Raw genomic sequence first — 20142 nt, 5'->3', positions numbered from 1 at the left:
GTTCTTGCAATTAGCTTGCCTTAAGATATCAGAAGTGCGCTTTTAGATCATCCTACATGGTTTTTGGTATGAGATCATAGTAGTTTGGAGCTAGGGGTTTTCCCATGATTTGGAATTACAATTACCAGACCCTCATTAAAGAGAAAAAGCTTAGGATTTATTGACTGTGTGATGAGAATGAGATGGAAATGCTTCTTCACAATTCAAAGTTTAGGTTATATTGATACAACTTCATTCAGAACAATTTTCATCCACTTTACGCTGCACTGTCACTCTTAAATGTACCTTGATAAACCGATCCTTTGATCTTATTGTTCTCAGCTGATAAAACCAATAGCCATCTATCTACAACTCTTCAAACTTGTAAATGGTCAAAGGTTCTATTGAAAAAGTTTTTTTTTGTCTTTTCTTGTTTTGTCCTTCAGAAGAAACAACAGCCTGCTTTGTTGCCAGCAGCAGTGATAGAAGTGTATTGCCTTGATTTGGAAAGGCTTGCTTCCAATTCTTGTTCCAACAAATACCCATTTCTCTAAAGACTGATTCTCTCAATATGGATGTAGAACAGAAAATACCAACACACCAAACTGAAGGACAGAGGTGAACGGATGAGATCTTGGCGTACCAAACCTGCATACAAGGAGAAAAAGAGTAGCTGCACAATATAGGATCCGAGACACCTATCTCTCAAATAAAATGCAAGAGAGAACTGTCAAATCTGGATGGGGCGGAGATTTGGAGGTTGCTTGACCTTCCAAGTTATCTTGATTTGCACACACTTTGCTATCTTTGTGATAGCCATATATGTAGGTCTTTCCCCCAACGTTCCCTTCCTTGTTTTGAGGAGGGAACTTAACCAATTTGGACGTTTGGAGGGAAGACCAAGTTAAGGCCTCTCCAGATTGAGACAAATGTCTCATACTGACCAAGGATCTAGCCACATGGTCATCCAGTCTAGATTAGGTCAAATGGATATCCATTAACCCAATAAGAGCTGGAATTTTGATCCAGAATAATCCAACAATATTGGTATCTCCATGCATAAAAACATTTTCAAATAAACAATCAACTAAATTTATTTTTATAGAAAATAAATAAATAGGTAATAATTCAAAATGAATGATTGTGTATGAGAGTGTTGCATGGAGATAACCATAAAATAATCATCTTCCATCAACAGTGGCTTGTCACATGGCCATTTGATATTCCAACATGTTGAGGATTAAACGAGGGCCTATGGCCACTCTACCAACATCTCCCACTTGGCCACTTAGGCCCGAGATGAATAAGTGCCAACCAATCCTATTGCTTTGACGTGCCTTACATAATATGTAATTGCAATGGTTTAGTCATTGAGTCGGCAATCATTTCTTTTGTAGGCACGTATTCTACCAGGATCTATTTTGTTGGTAGACATGATATAAGTACCGGCACCAGATATCAATATGTTTCACTTCAAGGCATGCCATGGTAGCATAACTGAATCTTCACAGTTTTTCATCAGTATATCAAGAACTTTCACACCTTTTGAACCCACAAATCTGCAAATAATGAACTCAGTATGCAGAACTTTAGGTACTACGTAGCTTTGCTTTCTTGCTCATCAATGAGACAATTGATCCTCCTAAGAGGAATCAACACCCAATGGTGAATCTGCTATTGTTTGGGTCATCTGCAAGAATTAGCAGCACACTAATCTAACACTTCTAAGTCATATGCGTTTGAAGTGTTTTACCAACTTTAAATAAGCAACCATTCTTCTAATGGTTCTCCAAAGGGTTTCTTAGGTATTTACTTACAAGACCAACAACACATTATATATTAGGTCTTATATAATGTATTGCATACATCAAGCCGACTATAGATTTAAGCACAATATCTGCTTTTCATCTTTAGTATTTCTTCATTAATGGGAGCCATATCTAAATCTGATTATCTAGCAGATTTGAGTCTCAACCCCATAGCATTCTTTGACATAAACTATCTCAAAATATTTCGGGAGTAATGCTGTTGTGAAAGAGCTAAATTTCTGGCATTCTTGTCCATTTTTCAAGCATCTTACATTATCAAATTGGTTTTCAACGAATCATTCATTTCATTGATTGTGGACACATCACTACTAGCAATTAGGATGTACTCTACACACAAGGAATTATGAATAAACCCTTTTTTTTTAATTGCATCACAAAATGTATGCTATCAAATCTTGGGAGGATTATTTTAAGCCATATGTAGTAAATCAAATAAGTTGAGTCATATATGTTTCTTCATGAAGAAATGCAATTCTCACACAGAGAAAAAAAAAAGGAAAAAATGAAGATATACAATCAATAACATCATGAAGTAAGCTTAGTAACTGATGAGGTAAATCTCTTCATAATCAATGCTTCTATTAGAGTATATCTTTCTTGATATACAAAGCTTGATTTATAATTCTTTATATATAGATCCTTCAATATTCATTTATACCCTATAGGTTTTTGTTTTGATAAAATCAATTACTTCCCAAACATAAGGGGTTGCTTATTTAGATGTAATAATCCATTATTCCTAATGAAGGAAACCTTTTTCTTTGAAGAGGTAAAGTATTGTATTAGACTCAAAAGTGTAAGGTCAAGTACTATGGGAATTTGTACAAGAACGACCAGAACTATAACTTCCAATAAGGTTTGCCCTCCTTGAAATTTGCTTTCCAGGGATACAATTTCTTTTACTCTCCATCAATACAATAGCCCCATCAAAATTTGTAATTAACAAATATGTAACCTTTGATATTTTCACTATATGAATAGTATATAAAGGTACACTCAAAGCTCATTATTATCCAACTTACCCTCTTTTTGTTTTGTTTTGTTTTTTTTTTTTTTTTGATTTGGTACAGAAATCATTAAACAAGTTGGGCATATATTCTCCACTATTTCTCTTAACAGATTTTTTTTTTTTTTATTTTGCATTTATCTAATCAGATTTTTCTTGACCGAGTACACATGTCCAAGTCTAGGATCCATAGCACATTCCCTTTCCCTATGTGTTTTTGCATTCAAGCTGCCACATTCATCTGAAAGGATAATTGCTAATGATGTATTTGATGTCTTTCCTTTCTTAAAAGGGAAATAATTTTCACTCAGACATGGTTCATAACATTAATATTGCATTCCCATTTTATGTATTCAATCATTAGAACTCATTCTTTCTATTTTATCCTCATATACAAGAGTCTCAATATGCATTATCATCTATATGACAAACACAATAAACATCTATTTTATTAATAGTCAAAATGTTTACTCCCACCATCCTTATGCAACCTGAACTAATATGGATAATAATTTCCCTCTTAGTTTTTCTTCGTATTTTAAGCTTCGGGAGTATGATTCCCACTCCTAATTTTACAATTATGGGGAGCAAAAAGTTACAACCTAGGAACTAAAGAGTGATTTCCCAAACAAGAACTAAGCAATAATTGATTAAACAATTCAGGTATTATCTTCCAATTAGAATTGAATATCACTCAACAATAGTTCACAATATTATATGGTAATTAGATTTTGTTTTATCAAGACATGGAACTATTCAATGATTTAATTAACAAGGATGTCATTGTATAATTTTCACAAAAAAACCCAAGAAAATGGATCATACATATTATGATTGAATGAGAAACCTTTTATTTCAAGAACTAGTGAGAGAGACCAAAAAAAAATGTTGGGTCTCTTCTGCCTAGTGGCTAATAAAATTTAAGTGATTCAAAGAGTCCAGATATTAGTGTCTTTATAAAAACACAATAGTAAGTAGGTAGAATATCAATTAACTTCTTAGGAATCAAATGTTCAGATATAGTGGATTATCAATTGACTTCCCCACAATCAAATGTTCAAACAACTATTGATCAACTTATTTTAAACCATTGTTGTTCATCACCAAAAAAATAGCAATATTATGAGGAAAGATCAGTAGTCAAAATAGACATGCTATCCTCTAGCACAACAATTCAACAAAAAAAGAGACTCAAATCAAATATATGTTCTAGTAAACGTGCATCAAATATTTTTAAAGCTTGAAGATATGAGGGAAAAAGGAGACAACTCCTAATATATTGCAAGTCTCTAAAACAACTTCAAAACTTCATATGTTTTAGGAACAAGTCTCCTATTTGCAACAAAACTTAATGCAGTCCATAAATTAGGCAAGAATTCCAATTAAAATTCCCAAAGTAATTGGTTATACAAAACTAATTTAAACCAATAATTCTAAACTGCTCATCCATAGACATATCTTGAGAATAGAATAAATAAAGGCAAAGAGAAAAGCTAAGTTGTTTTCGCTGAAATGCCTCAAGCAATCCGCTCTCAGAAGTAGCGGTAATCCAGTTCACCATCATTGACTCGTGCACAACATCAGGTCCAAACTAAATCTTGATTGTTTGCAGTCTTTGATGCAATAGGATGGTACCTGGTTTGTCCCTTAGTTTGATTCACTGCTTCAATCTCTGGCCCTTTTATTAGACCTCTTCTCTGATGGAATCTGGTGTAGGCGGCCGTAGGAGCTCAATGTTGCAATAAAACAAAACAGTTACCATAGACAGTCCTTTCCAAGATGAATACATCTAGGTTGAACAATCACACTAGGTTGGAGATGTTTGAGTTCCAGTTCGTTAGAAACCAATGCGTAGTGAAGCCAATGACAATGTGTTATGGTTTTATGCATATTGCTGCCTTATGCACAGTGACGTTCGGCTGAAGCTAGTACGCAAAAGAAGATGGGTGTTGATACTTGAGCGCTCAAAACAGGTCCAGAGGCTTGAACGACTTTATGCATCGAATAGCTCTCATCTCATCTTTAAGTGGTATTAATCCTCAAAAAAAAAGTAAATAATTAATTAAGATGGGTAAGTAAAGAGAGCATGGATCATTCAAGAATCCCAGAAAATAAATGGAATCAAACCAAAAAAATAAATAAATAAATAAGGGTTTTAAATACCCGATTTGGATTTGGAACTGATTTCCAGCTTTCAATTCTCTAGGACGAGCAAATCTTATTCTTAGATGCATAGAGGATAAAAAAAACCCAAATATACGTTGGGTTTCTTGACCAGAAACTCTGATCTGCGGATATGAGCCATGGTTGTATCCTTGGCCGAAGTAAATCACCAATACATGCTTTCATTTGCAGTGATTAAACGACTGTAGCTGGATGTCGCCGGTTCATTCGGAGATGAGAAGAAAGCAAAAGTCAAATAGGTGTTTCATGGAAGGTATAATACATCTTAGTGGTTTTAAACCATACAATGATTTCTTTAATTTATACATTTTATTTTCTTGTCCCTGTAGACCTTTTGAGTCATCTATATTTCTTTATTCAACTTTTTATTGAAGAAAGCAGTTTTAGCATCTAATTGGCACAACTCTAAGTCCAAAAAGGCAATTAAGAACATTAGGATTCTAATAGAAGTAAACTTGGCAACTGGAGAAAATGTCTCATCATAATCAACATTTTCTTCATCAAGTATCATTTTAATTCTACGTTTCTAGAGAGCATAATTGGTGTCATTCAGTTTCTTAGTTTTACTGAGTTTTGGGGATAAGACAATAATAAACATTGTTCAAAATAGCAAGAGTATTCGAAAATAAATAAAGCAAATACAGATATCAGTTGGTTGTATTTTATGAGACTGCCATTCAAGTTCGAAGGCCAAAACTAAATAAATAAATAAATAAAGTACTTAATTGTTTATGCAAAAATACTAATCGGCAGCTAAGTTATCCAGCATATTTAATTTGTCTAGCTCCAACTACTCCTTTTAATTCAGCGGCAACTTTGGCATTCGACAATGATACTTCTAAGTTGTTTGGAGCCTCAAAAAAAATTATCCAAAAAACAATGACAGTAAATAATTAATAAGATGTTGGGGGAAAGACCTATATATATGGCTATCACAAAGATAGCAAAGTGTGTGCAAATCGAGATAATTTGGAAGGTCAAGCAACCTCCAAATCTTGGCCCCATTCAGATTTGACAAATGTCTCATACTAACCAAGGATCTAGCCACATGGTCATCTAGTCTAGACTGAGACATTGATATCCATTAACCCAATAAGAACTGGAATTTGTATCCAGAATAATCCAATAATATTGATATTTCCATGCATAAAAACATTTTCAAATAAACAATCAAAATAAATTTATTTTTATAGAAAATAAATAAATAGATAATAATTTAAAATGAATGATTGTGTGTGAGGGTATTGCATGGAGATAACCATAAAATAATCATCATCCATCAACATGTGGCTTGTCACATGGCTATTAGATATTCCAACACAAACAACTTGTGTGCATGGTGTTCAGTGCATCAAAACTAAACAAATCACCAATTGAAGAAATATCATCGCCCCTTTTAATCAAATAAGTCAGCAAGAACATGACACCACTTGTTGTCAGGTTTCTGCCAGGACAAACACATCTCTGAGGGACTAACAGTTGCAGACTAACAAACAAGTTTTGACTCTCATAGGGGTTCTGATTCATCAAAAGGTTTGGTAAATAGTTAAAACTTGATAAGTGTTGTTCACCACTTCAAAGTTTCGAACTTGTGCTGGTTGAAATTACCTGAACAGAAGTAGAACAGTGTATAGGGACAATGAGCTAGGGATCGTTACAATTATTAAAGTATTCTAAGGAGTCCAAGATTTGGAAGATGACATGGGATTGGAAGGATCTCCAAGAACCATTGCAGTTGCAGACGTACCACAAGAAGCAGGTAAGGTTGGTGATGTGTGTGTGTGTCAGAGAGAGAGAGAGAGGAATGATTGGGTATGCTTGACACTTGTGTTGGGCTCACCAGTTGGCCCAATAAATACCCATACCGGCCAGCTGTGCAGGTTAGGTTTAGTTTGAGATAGGGTGGATTAGTCCCAAACCGATTATTAATTGGTTCTATAACCAGAACCAAACCAATTATTAATCAGGATAATTGGGTCTAGGCGTGATCATGAAAAATCGAAAAACCAAAAAAACTAACCGAATCGATGAGATCAAATAAAAAATTCTGGTTAACCAAATCGACCGGTATACATACATACAAACATATATATATTATAAATGAATATATATACATTATATATTATAAATATATTTATATTATAAAATATATTATTTATTATATATAAATATATAATATTACGAAAATCAAAAGACGGCGGCATTTATATTAGGGTAAATTATAAAGACCCCCTCATACTATGAGATCTGTGATAAAGACCCCTTGTAATTTGTTTTGCAATAAAGATCCTCTTGTACTATGACCATAAGACGAATAAACCGTTAATTCAGACAACGAAATGCATTAAATTACCAAAATATCCTACTAAATTTTTTCTTCTTTTTTTTTACCTTTTTTTTATGTTAAAACCTATTTAACCTATTGTTTTTCCTCTATTCTCTTTTTTTTTTTTCTCTATTTAATCCATTTCTCATCTTCCCTTTTTTTCTCTTCTCCGTCTTCAATCTATCACGGGAAAGGTCGCTGCCTCACTTTCTGGGTGCATATGGACCGGCATTACCTGCGACAACGCCAACCGTCTCGAAGATGGGCTCTTGCTTTTCCTCTGAATCCAGCAATTCCTCTGTTTCCCCAACAATCAAAGGCATCTCCGCGGACGGCAAGCTCCGCGACTACATATCCCCCGTTACGGTATCCGACTATCCCGGGCCCTCGAAATGGAGACGTCGCTGTGCTTCATCTGCAGCTCCGACAAGCTTTTCTACGACTCCCTCATTCCACCCTTGCACCCTGCCCAGCAACTCCAGTCTGGATAGCTCTACTTCGTCCTTCCCCTCGCCCGGATGCACTACCGCCTGACGGCTTCCGACATGGCAGCATTGGCTGTGAAAGCCAGTACTGCCCATTCTTACGACTTCCGACTCAGAGCAGAGATCTCTGCCAAGCAAACTGTTCAACATCGTCCCAGATATCTCTGGCTGTTGAAATGGGCTTATCGTCCCAGAGATCTGCCAAGCGAACTGTTCAACAGAGAGATCTCCGTCGAAATGGACTCAAGAATCGTGTGCTTGAACATTTCAACAGCACATAAACGAAACTGTTGAACTAGAGATCTAGTACACATCCCCCATTGCGGTATCCCACTATCCCAGGCCCTCGAAATGGAGACGTCGTCGTGCTTCATCTGCAACTCCGGCAAGCTTTTCTACGGCTCTCTCATTCCACCCTATTTAACTTATTTAACCTATCTCAGATGTCATAGACCCCGGTTTTGTTTGTTGACGACAAAGACTCCGACAAGCTTCTCTTTATTTTGTGGTGATATGTGACCATTAAGTCAGATGACGGTATCCCCCTGTATTTTGCTTTTCTTTATTTTGTTTGTTGCAGGTTGAACTAAAGCCAATGGCTGCCGGTAATTCCTCCTCCAGAAGAAAATCTTTTTCATCCCACAAGAAGAAGCACGTTAAGCCTTCCTCCGAGGTCTTCTATTGCTCTCTTTCTCTCTGTCTTCCATAATTTTGTTTTCTTTTAGGGTTTTTCTGATTTAATTTTATGATTCTTGTCGTCTGTTGTTGGAACCCGTGAAGGACTTGTAGTTGACGGAGCCGGAGACTTGTAGTTGGAACCCCCTGCAGCACTTGCAGAGCCGGAGCCGCCTCCCCTGCAACACTTGCGGAGTTGGAGCAGGTGTTACATCCTACAGTCATAGTACAGGGGTAGTATCGAAAGGTCGGAGAAGATTTTTCTCGGGGATTAAAAAAATACTGTAACAGCCTTTTTTTTACGGGAAGGCCAAGGGAAGAGGTCTTTCTCTTATTACAAACGGGTATTTGTCGCAAAACAAAGTACAAGGGATCTTTGTCACATTCTCTATAGTACAGGGGTCTTTGTAATTTACCTTAACTCTTTGAAAAACCTTAGAACACAAAACAAAACCGGTCTAATTGGTTGGGTTCTATTAGGCAGATTCGACCCATTGACAACTCTAAGGTTTTCATCTTGTGGCCCGGCTAAAATTTTAGTTTCAGATCTATTTAACACAGCTGGACCTTATTCCACCTTATTATGCCGAATGGTCCATAGTAGACCTCATATTATTTATAGATTGCTTGAAACACTTTTCAGTTAATAGATAGTCATGGTTCAAAGTATCAATATGATATGTTTGATATGGGATGTATTGTATCATATTTTTTGAAAAAGATATGGTCCAAAACGCATGTTTCCAAGTGTTTCGGACCCCCAAATTTTTTTAATAATAAAAAACATGCTAAAAATTTCTGAAAAAACCAAAATATGAAAAAAAAACTAAAAAAAAAAGAGTTCTGGCCATTTCTAAGCACCAATACGAGTACATTTTGGTTGTAGGCTTGGCCTAGACTTATTTTATGGCCCATTTGTAAAATGGGCTACACCGAGGGCGCTCTTCACGTCATGAGTCTGGATCTCCTGCACATCTATCTCTGCAGATTTTTCTGTACATCAAATCAGAGGGTATCATGTCGATACCTTTTCATGCATGAAACTGGTATGTATTAGTGATATTAATGGAGTTTCAAACCAAACGTCCTCCCATCCCAATTTTGATATATTAAAATTTACATTAAATTCTAAAACAGGGGAATTCGTATTGAAGAACCCATGTACCATCATATTAACACCAACCATGTTTTCAAGTGTATTCCATGTCACACATATTATAGAATGAGAATACATACTTACCACACTTACCATGTATTATGTATTTAAATGCAAATTGTTATATACATATTTTGGTTTCTAAGTGTTAATCATTGAAAGAAATTGTGGACTGATTTGTTTTATGGTTGAAAATTCAAGATTGATGTACTAATGATCTTGGTCTCTTGATGGATCCTGGTTAGTCAGTTAAAGGTGTAGTGGGTTGATTGGAAGTCATTTCTAAGGCCCTTTCCTTTTGTTTTCTACTGGACACTTATTGTCTCAAGAATTTGATAGAATGTTAGATACCTTTTCTTATCCTTCAAATAGAATAATAGATATTTAGGCTGAGTTGAAAGGAGTATAAATGCAAATATGTAAAGTGCAAAACCTTATATTTTGTATATATGTATTTACGCTGTACATATTTACATTTGTACTTCTTCTAAACTGAGCCTTAGTCATCAACTCAGATTGAACAGATGGAGAAAAACAAAATGGTCATGCATACATATAAAGGAGAAAAAGTAGTTACTTTCTCCTTTTATTCTCCTTTTATGTAAGTTTGCATAGAGGGTTAATGTGAATTAAGAACTCAACTTTTGTCTCCAAGCATAGCCAAACAGAGATTTGTATGTCATTTTTTTTTATCATTTTTTCATAGAGAAATAGTAATGCTTGTCAGTATGGTCTCATAGGCCAAGCAGTAAAGTAACCAGTTGCAATGTTTTGAAGGAAGTATGATATTGGATAGGAGAATTGAATGATTAGTAATAAGGCTTAGTTTTGTAGGAGTACAGATACAAATATGTGCAGTGCAAATATATACAAAATACAAGGTTTTGCACTCTATATATTTGTATTTATACTGTTTCTAAGACTCAGTTTGGAAGAACTACAAAAAAAATTAAAAATAATACAAATACATACAAAATACAAGATTTTGCACTCTATAAATTTGCATTTGTACTCTTTTCAAACTGAGCCTAAGGCTCCATTTGGATGCAGTGCAAACTATACAATTTTTGCAGAACCGGTCCAAGTGTATGCAAAGTAGGGCCGGTTGTCTGGGGGTGCTATTTGCACTCTCGTTATTTGTTTGGAAATGCGAATTTCGATTGAACATATTTGTGCATGTTTGGCTTATTGATGGATGCAAAAATAAAGTGGCCCAAACTCCCGTAAAACTGATCAACCCAATTTTTGTGCCATAATCGGCCACTTAAAGTTGTATCATGACCGTTATAGATGCCATGAAGAATTATGAAACAAGTTCCATTCTGTTACAGATGTACAATGACCAGTGACCACTACAGCTGAGCTCTATAAAATACAAAACAACTTTCATTCTGCCTACAACAGATAGGATTAAGGATTTACCACTCTTCTCAAATATGGGGATTGCTTTTCACTTGTTGCATTGATACATATCAGAGAAAACACCTTTAAACAATAATATAGAATATAATCCAGGTTCCACAGAACCTGTTTTAAAAAATCTTCTTTGGAATTAATGCCTTAAAGATAAGACAGAACCATACTTAAGTCATGATCACACAATGATGGAATATAGATGAATGACCATGCAACAATATCTTAAATCATAATTTTTTGTATATAGAAGAAACAGATTGCCCAGCCCAACCCTGTGGAATGCTTCATCCTTTCAAGAAGGAAACCTTCTTCTTATAAAATGTTATTATGCCTTGTAACTTCTTGGACTTCTTCATAAGTTGGAAAGCGAGATGCTGTAAACTAGGACCTTGATGAAGAGGCAGGCACTCATATCTTAATAAAGGGGGGCCATTGCTTGGTGCAAAATCTTGGACCAACAACCATGAGAATGCAAGTTCAAGTCTGGGAGCACTTTGTACAAAAAAGTTCCAAATATTAGGTCCATATCTAGTCCACCCATCCCAAGACCCCAAATTAGGTCCATCAATTATGAATTTTTGAACTATCAAATTGGAAGCAACCATACACAAGAAGTTAGTATGAAATTATGAAATATAGAAAAAGGATCATTTTAATTTCACTTCCCATGATGAACTTCATATTCAGCATATTTGATACAGTGGAAGTTGCTCAGATCGTATTTACATGCCAAGAACTTGGTAGAAAGAGCATTCATGAGGGTTTTAGCCAAATCAACACAATCCAAAAATTGTATCAAGTGTCAAGTAGTGGAATTGAAGTATAACTAGAAAAAGAGAGTCTAAAAGGAATTCGATCTGTATAGAAAAACCTAGTGGTTTTGGAAAGAGAAAAGAATATACTATTAGAATACCATTGGAAATACCCTACTTACAAATGGAACACAAATTAGGTTCCAAATGATATAGGCATCCTACAATGCTCAAAGTCAAGAAGATATCCAATGTCCAGAAACCAACAAAGAATTCAGCAAGCCTTTCAATCAGATGCGTTTCTCCCTCTTCTCAACATGCACCCACAAAAAGAAGAAGAGTCAATAGATCAGGTATTTATAAACACAATTAGCCAAAGCATGAAATGGACAAAATTAGAGATAAGAGTGGTTTAAACTTGTCTACATTAGTAAAGTATCTCCCCTAGCTATCAAGTCAGATTACTAAGGCAATTTAGAGATGATGGAATGGACCATTTTGACCCAACGAGACTTATCTCTGGTAAGAAATATTTTGGCTTCCCTATCATTTCGAGCAAAGTAGTCAAACACATCATCCAATTCTTCGTGATCAAAACCATCCAAATCCATGACCTCATTCCACAGCTCCTTGAGAAATTTTTGCTCACTTTGAACTGTGAGAGTAGTTGTAATCTTGTTCATTGTTTCATTCATTGTAACAATTGCATGTATAAACTCATCGACAAATTTCGTATTGCTGCCATGAACCCTTTTCTTCGAACTTGTTGAAGATGTTTCCTTACGCAATGTATTAGGCTATAATTGGGTCCCATCACTGATAAACATTGGTGTTGATGCATCATCATCAATATCTGCATCATTTTCATCATAACCAATTCCTTCACTCTATTTCATTTACCAACTCAATACATTCTCTAGCATCTTCACCTATTGCTTGGTTAGTTCCCAATACCACTTGCATATCATCATGCATCTCCATGACATAACCCTTTACACTAGCTACAAGTGGATTGGCTTATATTGTACAATTCATAATCAATACATGCTTCACTAACCAATTTTTTATAAATGAAGACTTACATAAATATATATTTACTTGTAGATACTCCTTCCAAACTTCAAGATTTGCTTCAATTTGATTTTTTGCTTCATTCCAATAACTAAAGCCACTTGTACCTAACAACTTCTTAGCCTCTGCGTAAATTGGCTTCAAGGTTCTCATCCTACTTTTAATGTGTGGTGTTTTCAGTTAAACTCCAAATCGACCAGTCATTTCCTTGCATACATATGTGTATGCTGATGTTTTGAACCCCTTGTCAATCTTGTTGCCTAAGGCAACTTGATCAACAAGTAGTTAAATTAATGCTTTATCCATCGCATCACTCCACCAAATTTGTCAGGTTCTTTCATGCTTAATAGAGGTAGAGTGAGAGGCTGATAGGATATCCTTACCCTTATCCTTTTTGCTTCCAATAGATGAAACTTGGGTATTCTTTCCAGAAACCTTCCCTAACAAGCATTATATCCCACAAATAAATAGTATACACATGATTAACAAATACATTAAGAAATAGAACATAGATGAGTCATAAATCCAATTAACATATTGACAAATCCAATGAAAGATGTTTTTAATACAAGTAACATGTTCAACAAACTAATTAAAAAACACATGCAATAATAAAAACATTGGTTCAACATCAACGAGGTTCTAATAATTAAGACACATCATCAAATAAGACCCCGACGCATTCTCTTTCAGTCACAGAACATGTTTGATCCAATTTGATCCCTAAATGATGACCACCTTGCTATTTCATTCCTTTGGAGTCTTTGTATTAGCGATTATGGGAGGGGGTCATTATCTACATCTTCAACTTCATCTACCATAACATGTCTATCTGCTTCTCGGATCCCTTTTCGAGTAACTTGGTCGAATGGATCAACTCCCATTATGTGATTATGGAGCACACAACATGCCACAACAATCTTGTATAGGAAAGTCAAAGTGTTGGGTGGCATTAAGAACGGCTCATCGCTTTTTAAAACACCAAAAACACATTCCACTGCATTTCTCAATGAGAAATGTTGGTGATTAAATATCTCTCTTGGAGATTTTGGCAACCGACCTTGTACCTCATTAAGGTGGTATCTTGTGCCTCGATAAGGAGATAGGAATCCTGGCATGTTTCTACGTCCAGCATCTATAATGTAGTGCTTCCTTATATTTACACCAAACACAATTTTGAAAGAAATCAACTCAAAATTTATATAATGATTAGTGGTATATTAAAGATGATTAGTTAACTATACAATTTACCTGGAGGAACGTTAAGTTTATGATCCCTTTGTAAAAAATTATAAAGGATTGTAGCATTTGTAGTTGAACCATCCCACCCGACCAATACGTAGGTAAATTTTAGATCAAATGTGACTACGACCATCACATTTTGTGTTGTCTTTCCCTTCCTTCCACGAAATTTTCCTTGCTTTTCAACAAGCACCTCCTATGGGATATGAGTGTCACCTATTGCACCTATGTAATCCTACAATTACACTAAAATAGGGTCACTATTATTGTGTATTGGTTCTATGTATATATTTAATTAGATGGACAATTGGAGCATACCTTGAAATAGGGCATGAAACAAGGGTCATTACTAATTGTTAGGGAGGGGGTATGTGCTCTCTACATAGACTTATAATCTCTTTTGTTGTCTAACTTGCAACCAACTTTTATATCATATCATGACAACTACCATGAAGCCAAATATGGCTGCAATGACCCCACCAACCCTCCTCCGTATTGTATCGTCTAATATAATGGGGGGTCTCTTGTCTAGTGAAAAAAACAACAAAAAGATAGTAGAACAACAATTAATACTCTATCAAACTCTAATAAAATTATAGTAGAGGTAAAAGCAATCTATAATTTTAGAGCTAAGAGCAATACCAATTAATACTTGAAAATTGAAGTAACAAATTATTAAGCATCCGGGATCTCCGGAGGTTGGGCATTATACGTTCTGTGAGAGTTTTAGCTAATTGGAACCTCTTAACAATCCAGGCAAATCAAAAGATCATCCCAGCTGTTTATAGCTGCAATGAATCAGTCCAAGTCTCTCTCTCTCTCTAATTTGTTACTCAAAACTAAGGCTGATCATCTTAATCTATTTGACTAAAATTCAGCATTTGCCTTATAAACTAAAAAAGGACGTACTCATCAACAGTTGGGAGAAGTTCATGCACTGAATCTGGTCAAACATTAAGTCCAAGATTTGAACTACATTCCAGGAGGACCCAAATTAAACATACATGTTATATATGACAAATGATTTGTTCTAGGCCGTGGATAAAAATTAGGTAAGGGTCCCACCATGATGATGTGAGGCAGCCCCATGGCCATATAAATCAGTGTTTGCTGATGTGACTTCCTTCTCTTATCTTCAAGGTCCAAAGAATCATATATATGACATTGTAGGATATGTATTGGTTGTTAGGGTCATCAATATGGAAAATACATTGAATTTGGGATTTTTAATAATAATAATAATAATAATAATAAGGTCTCCCTTAATATATATCTTAATGCGATATATAATTAACATGAAATATATAACCTCTACATATAGTCCTGAAATCAATTCAGTATACATCTTAATTTCTAAATCTGTTTAGTTCATTTCTAGAATCGAATCAGAATCGGAATGGGATTTATCTATTCCCATTGTCTGTTTGGTTCAGGCAGGCATTGAAATTGGAATTATAGTAAGTTGGAATGAGATCTCATTCCCAAGGGAGAGGGAGGGAATGGCCATTCCTTCAAATGGGGGAATATTGATCATTTCACCAGGAATGAGAATGGAATTGTGATTTTGATTCTGTCCAATCCATTCCAGTTCTAACTCCAGACCCCTATTCCCATGAACCAAACGAGTTGGAAGGCCAGATTAAAGAGCAAAGCGTCGTCTATATATAGCTGCCCACTCTCATCAATGTTGTTACAGTCAATATATGTTACCAATGTGGTAACAGAATTTTGATTTTCACAGAAACCAACTTGAACTTGTGTCCTGTGTAAAAGCAAAAAATGGGTAAAAATATAGTTCAATTACAAATATAGAAATGAGGGATCTTTCCATTCCTTTTGTTTGAATCCTTTCATACAATTTCTTTATGCAGAAAAAAAGACTGAAGAGAACAAGGCTCAAACCTCTAAACGTATAGTCTGTACAAATGTATATCTATAGCAATGTTTTTATTTTTTTTACAGTAAAAATGTTTTAGATTTGATGTATGGAGCATCCAATTTTTTGCATTTTCATGTAAGCTTTTGTGTGTCTATATCTATATATGTATTAATTATACTTGTTCTCCTTTGAAATTAGCATTGGATACCAAATGAAGATGGCCTTACCCTTTTTTTTACTTGGTCATGTTAAATTGTTTTATTTTGTTTTATCTCTCTCTCTCTCTCTCTCTCTCTCTTTGTTAATACCCTAAAAGGTTTTAAAGTTTTCATGCTGGGTTGGAGCTGGCCAAGCCTAGCACTAAGGTTCACCCTTACTTAGGTGGGTTTTGGTTTTCTTTTGGGATTACCTTATCCTCCATGATAAGAGTACAGCTTTTCAATTCTCGTTATTTAAAATCCTTGTAATATATAGCAAACGACTAGTAGCCTTGAGCTCCCCAATGGTTCTGGCTCAATATCCTTTTAACTATTCTGAGCTTCCAACAGGATCATGACCTTCTGTTGCAACATGTCAATTGCAGATTTCAGATCTTGAAACTGAACTTCAAGGGACATTGTTTTCACTTGATGCATCAAAGAAGCAAGTTGGTGATTAAGTGATTTCTTTACTCCAGCAGGAAAGAAAATTTAGCAGCAATTACTATGACAATAATGAGATTGAAACCTTTTACCAAGCTGCCTCAAAGCTTGGAATTTCTTTTTCAAGAGCAGCTCTGACAGAGGGAAGAGCTCTAAAGAAGCTGATTGAAATTGGCATTGTCTTGTAGGTGGGGATGCCTCCACAACTTCACCATTGACTTTCTCTAGACATTTTACCCTAAAGAAAGAGTGCTTACCATTGTATATGAGATAACTTCATGATTCTGTGGATAAATGTTTTGGAGCATCAATCACTAATGATGGTAATGGAGGATTTGGAAGTTGGAACTGCTGTGGATTATATAATAGATATACTTATTTGGAGTTCAAAGTTGTGATTTGTGAGGTTAGTTTTATCAATGACATAGGACTACTTAACACACATGTTGAAGATTGAAGGGACCAAAAAGAAATATGGAAGACTTCTGATTGGGGAGAAGGTAAATGTCAGGAATGCGACAATTTCTGTTCTTGGAGATTTAGGTTTAATGGGATGCAATATTATTGGTCTCAGTTAGGGTTCTCACTTAATGCTTGTGAAAAATAGAAGGAGAGCAGAAAGGTGAAAAGCAGAAGAATAGCAGAAGGGTCGACAGAACAGAGAGCAGAACAAGCTTTCTTACTTGTATTGATATTATACAATTATATATACACAGTTATACAAGAATCAAGGGATATGACTAGCTACAATTCTAGAATATAAAAGGAAGATATATATCCAAGATATTGACCAGGCTTAATATAGAAGATATGCAGAATCTTCCCTTTTAACACTCCCCCTCACGTTGGAGAGTGGATATCCTGCACTCCCAACTTGCGAACCATAGGAGCAAAATTTTCTCTCCCCAAAGGTTTGGTTAGGATGTCTGCCAGTTGATGTGCAGAATTTACGTACTTTGTAATGACAGAACCATCTTGGATTTTGTCCCTGATGTAGTGGCAATCCATCTCGATGTGCCTAGTTCGCTCATGAAAGACTGGATTGGCTGCAATGTGCAAAGCCGCCTTGTTGTCACAATATAATATGGCAGGTCCACGATGAATAAGTCCCAAGTCTCTTAACAGAGAATGGAGCCATGTTAACTCACAGCATGCTCCTGTCATTGCATGGTACTCAGCTTCAGCTGAAGAAAGAGACACTGTTTTCTGCCGTTTTGATCTCCAAGATATTAATGAAGGTCCAAGAAAAACACAGTAGCCTGTAGTAGACCTTCTAGTAAGTGGGCAACCTGCCCAATCAGAATCACAATAAGCTTGTAATCTGGAATCACTATTTGAAGAAAAGAACAATCCCTGGCCAGGTGCACCTTTCAAATATCAAACAACTCGAAGAGCTGCTTCCATATGAAGTTTCTGTGGTTGATGCATAAACCTACTCAAGACATGAACTGAATATGTGATGTCTGGCCTTGAAACAGTCAAGTATATTAGTCGCCCGAATAATCTTCTATAGCGGCCTGGACCTTTAAGTAAATTACTCATCTGACAACTTCAAACCTTTCTCCATAGAAGTGTCAACTGGTGCTGCACCCAACAACCCAACATCTTTGATAATTTCTAATGCATACTTGCGTTGGGAGATAAAAATTCCATTTTTAGAAGCAGAAATTTCAATTCCCAGAAAATATTTCAAGTCACCAAGATCTTTAAGACGAAATCTGCTATGTAAAAACTTCTTAATCTGAGCAATATTGACAGGATCATTCCCAGTAATCAAAATGTCATCAACATATATCAAGAGTGCAGTGAAAGACCTGCCTCATTTCCTGGTGAATAAAGAGTAATCGGCTCGGGATTGCACATAACCAGAGGAGCTAATAGCATCTAAAAATTTAGAGAACCACTGTCGTGATGCCTGTTTCAAGCCATATAAGGACTTATGCAATCGATAAACCAAGTGTTCCTCCCCCTGTCTCCGAAGCCCTGGCAGTGGAGACATATAAATTTCCTCATGAAGGTCGCCATGAAGGAAAGCGTTGTTGACATCCAGTTGGTGAAGGGACCAACCCCGAGCAGCGGCTAAGGCAATCAAGCAACGAACTGTAATGATCTTAGCAGTGGGGGAGAAAGTGTCATGAAAATCAACACCCTCCAATTGAATGAATCCTTTGGCCACTAACTGCGCCTTATATCATTCAATTGAACCATCAGACCTATGCTTGATTTTATAAACCCAACGAGAGCCAATTGGTTTCTTACCGGTGGAAGAGGGGTAAGAGACCAAGTGTCGTTGGCTTGGAGTGCCTCTAATTCGGATTGCATTGTTGCTCGCCATTCAGGATGAGTGACGGCTTCGGAATAGGACTAAGGTTCAGTTGTGTGACTAATATGGGAGATGAAGGTACGGTGCGCCGGCTTGTATCGATGATAGGAGACATAATTGTAAAGTGGATAGCGGGTGCCTTTGGTCGGACCAGAAAACAAAGAGGATGACGGCTAGGATGAAACATGTGTGACATTAGAGCAAACGTAATCTCGAAGCTTGACCGGCGGACCAACGTGGTGGCTGGAGCAGCGAAGTGGTTCAAGTGATGGTGCTGGCGGATCAAGCGAGAAGAGGGCTGGTTCGGGTGTCAGTAAAGTTGGATGGAGGGAAGACGTTGATGCCGGAGATGGTGCATCAGATGGCGATGATAAAGGGACATGGACGATCGGTGAAGATGGCTCAATGTGTTGTTGTGATGGGTTGGAGGGAGGAGAGGAAGGGGATGGTTGTTCGGGTTCCAAAGAGGAAGTAGGTGAGTGAGATTCGTCTATGTGGGGAATAGTGTTGTGGAGAGGTGAGTCAAAAGCTAGGTCAACGGTAGGAAATGTAGGAATTGGGCTATAATGATGGGCTGAAGAAGGTGTATTAAGGGTGGCCTGACAATAGGGAAAAATATTTTCATGGAATTTTACATATACTTCTTAGTTGATAAATCGAATAATTTGTATGCCTTTTAACCAATAGGATATCCAATGAAAATTGAGGGCATAGTGCAGTGATCAAATTTACGTGAAGTATTCACATTAGTAGCATAGGCTAAACAGCCAAAAACATGGAGATGGAAAAAGGAAGGTGCTTTTGAGTAGAGCAACTCAAAAGGGGTTTTGAAAGAAAGAACGGGTGTAGGTAATCGATTAATTATGTGGACAGCAGTTAGAGCACATTCACCCCAGAATTGGGTAGGGAGTTGAGCTTGAAATCGTAAAACTCGAGCAACTTGTAAGATGTGACGATGTTTGCGTTCCACAACACCGTTTTGTTGAGGTGTGTAAACACAAGAATGTTGAAAAATGACACCATTATCTTGAAAAAAAGAACAAAATGAGAAAAAATTTCCACCATTATCACTTCGAAATATTTTAATGCGGTTTTGGAATTGAGTAATAATGTGGTTAAAGAAGCGTTTTAAAAGGGACTGTGTTTCATTTTTGTGTCGCATCAAAAAAATCCAAGTG

At 36.2% G+C, this 20142-nt stretch overlaps 1 protein-coding gene and 2 long non-coding RNA genes across 4 annotated transcripts in view; 2 read left to right on the top strand and 1 right to left on the bottom strand.

Moving 5' to 3' along the window:
• The window catches only part of LOC148864884 (uncharacterized), a 37288-nt gene extending 36379 nt beyond the window's left edge, over window positions 1–909 (top strand). Inside the window, exon 8 of the transcript XR_016110174.1 lies at window positions 426–909. The gene's annotated coding sequence lies outside the window, so the exon portion shown is untranslated. The remainder of the gene's footprint in view (window positions 1–425) is intronic.
• Window positions 910–4179: 3270 nt separating this feature from the next.
• Window positions 4180–5268, bottom strand: LOC148864883 (uncharacterized). Of its 2 annotated transcripts, none has more exons than XR_016110175.1 (2): window positions 4978–5268; window positions 4180–4834 (listed from the first exon to the last, which is right to left on the bottom strand). It is a non-coding gene; the product is annotated as an uncharacterized LOC148864883 (long non-coding RNA). The 2 variants fall into 2 exon arrangements; XR_016110176.1 differs by having other exon boundaries at window positions 4180–4852; window positions 4978–5250.
• A 2165-nt stretch (window positions 5269–7433) lies between these two features.
• On the top strand, window positions 7434–8956 carry LOC148864882 (uncharacterized). The gene is made up of 2 exons (XR_016110342.1): window positions 7434–8482; window positions 8590–8956. It is a non-coding gene; the product is annotated as an uncharacterized LOC148864882 (long non-coding RNA).
• The last annotated feature ends 11186 nt before the right edge of the window (window positions 8957–20142 follow it).

The sequence above is a fragment of the Nelumbo lutea genome, chromosome 3 (genome assembly GCF_056320005.1).
Source record: "Nelumbo lutea isolate HS-2025 chromosome 3, American lotus-T2T, whole genome shotgun sequence".
Classification (NCBI taxonomy): domain Eukaryota; kingdom Viridiplantae; phylum Streptophyta; class Magnoliopsida; order Proteales; family Nelumbonaceae; genus Nelumbo; species Nelumbo lutea.
The sequence above is the reverse complement of the archived record's forward strand: the minus strand, read 5'-3'. Positions and strand labels throughout refer to the sequence as shown.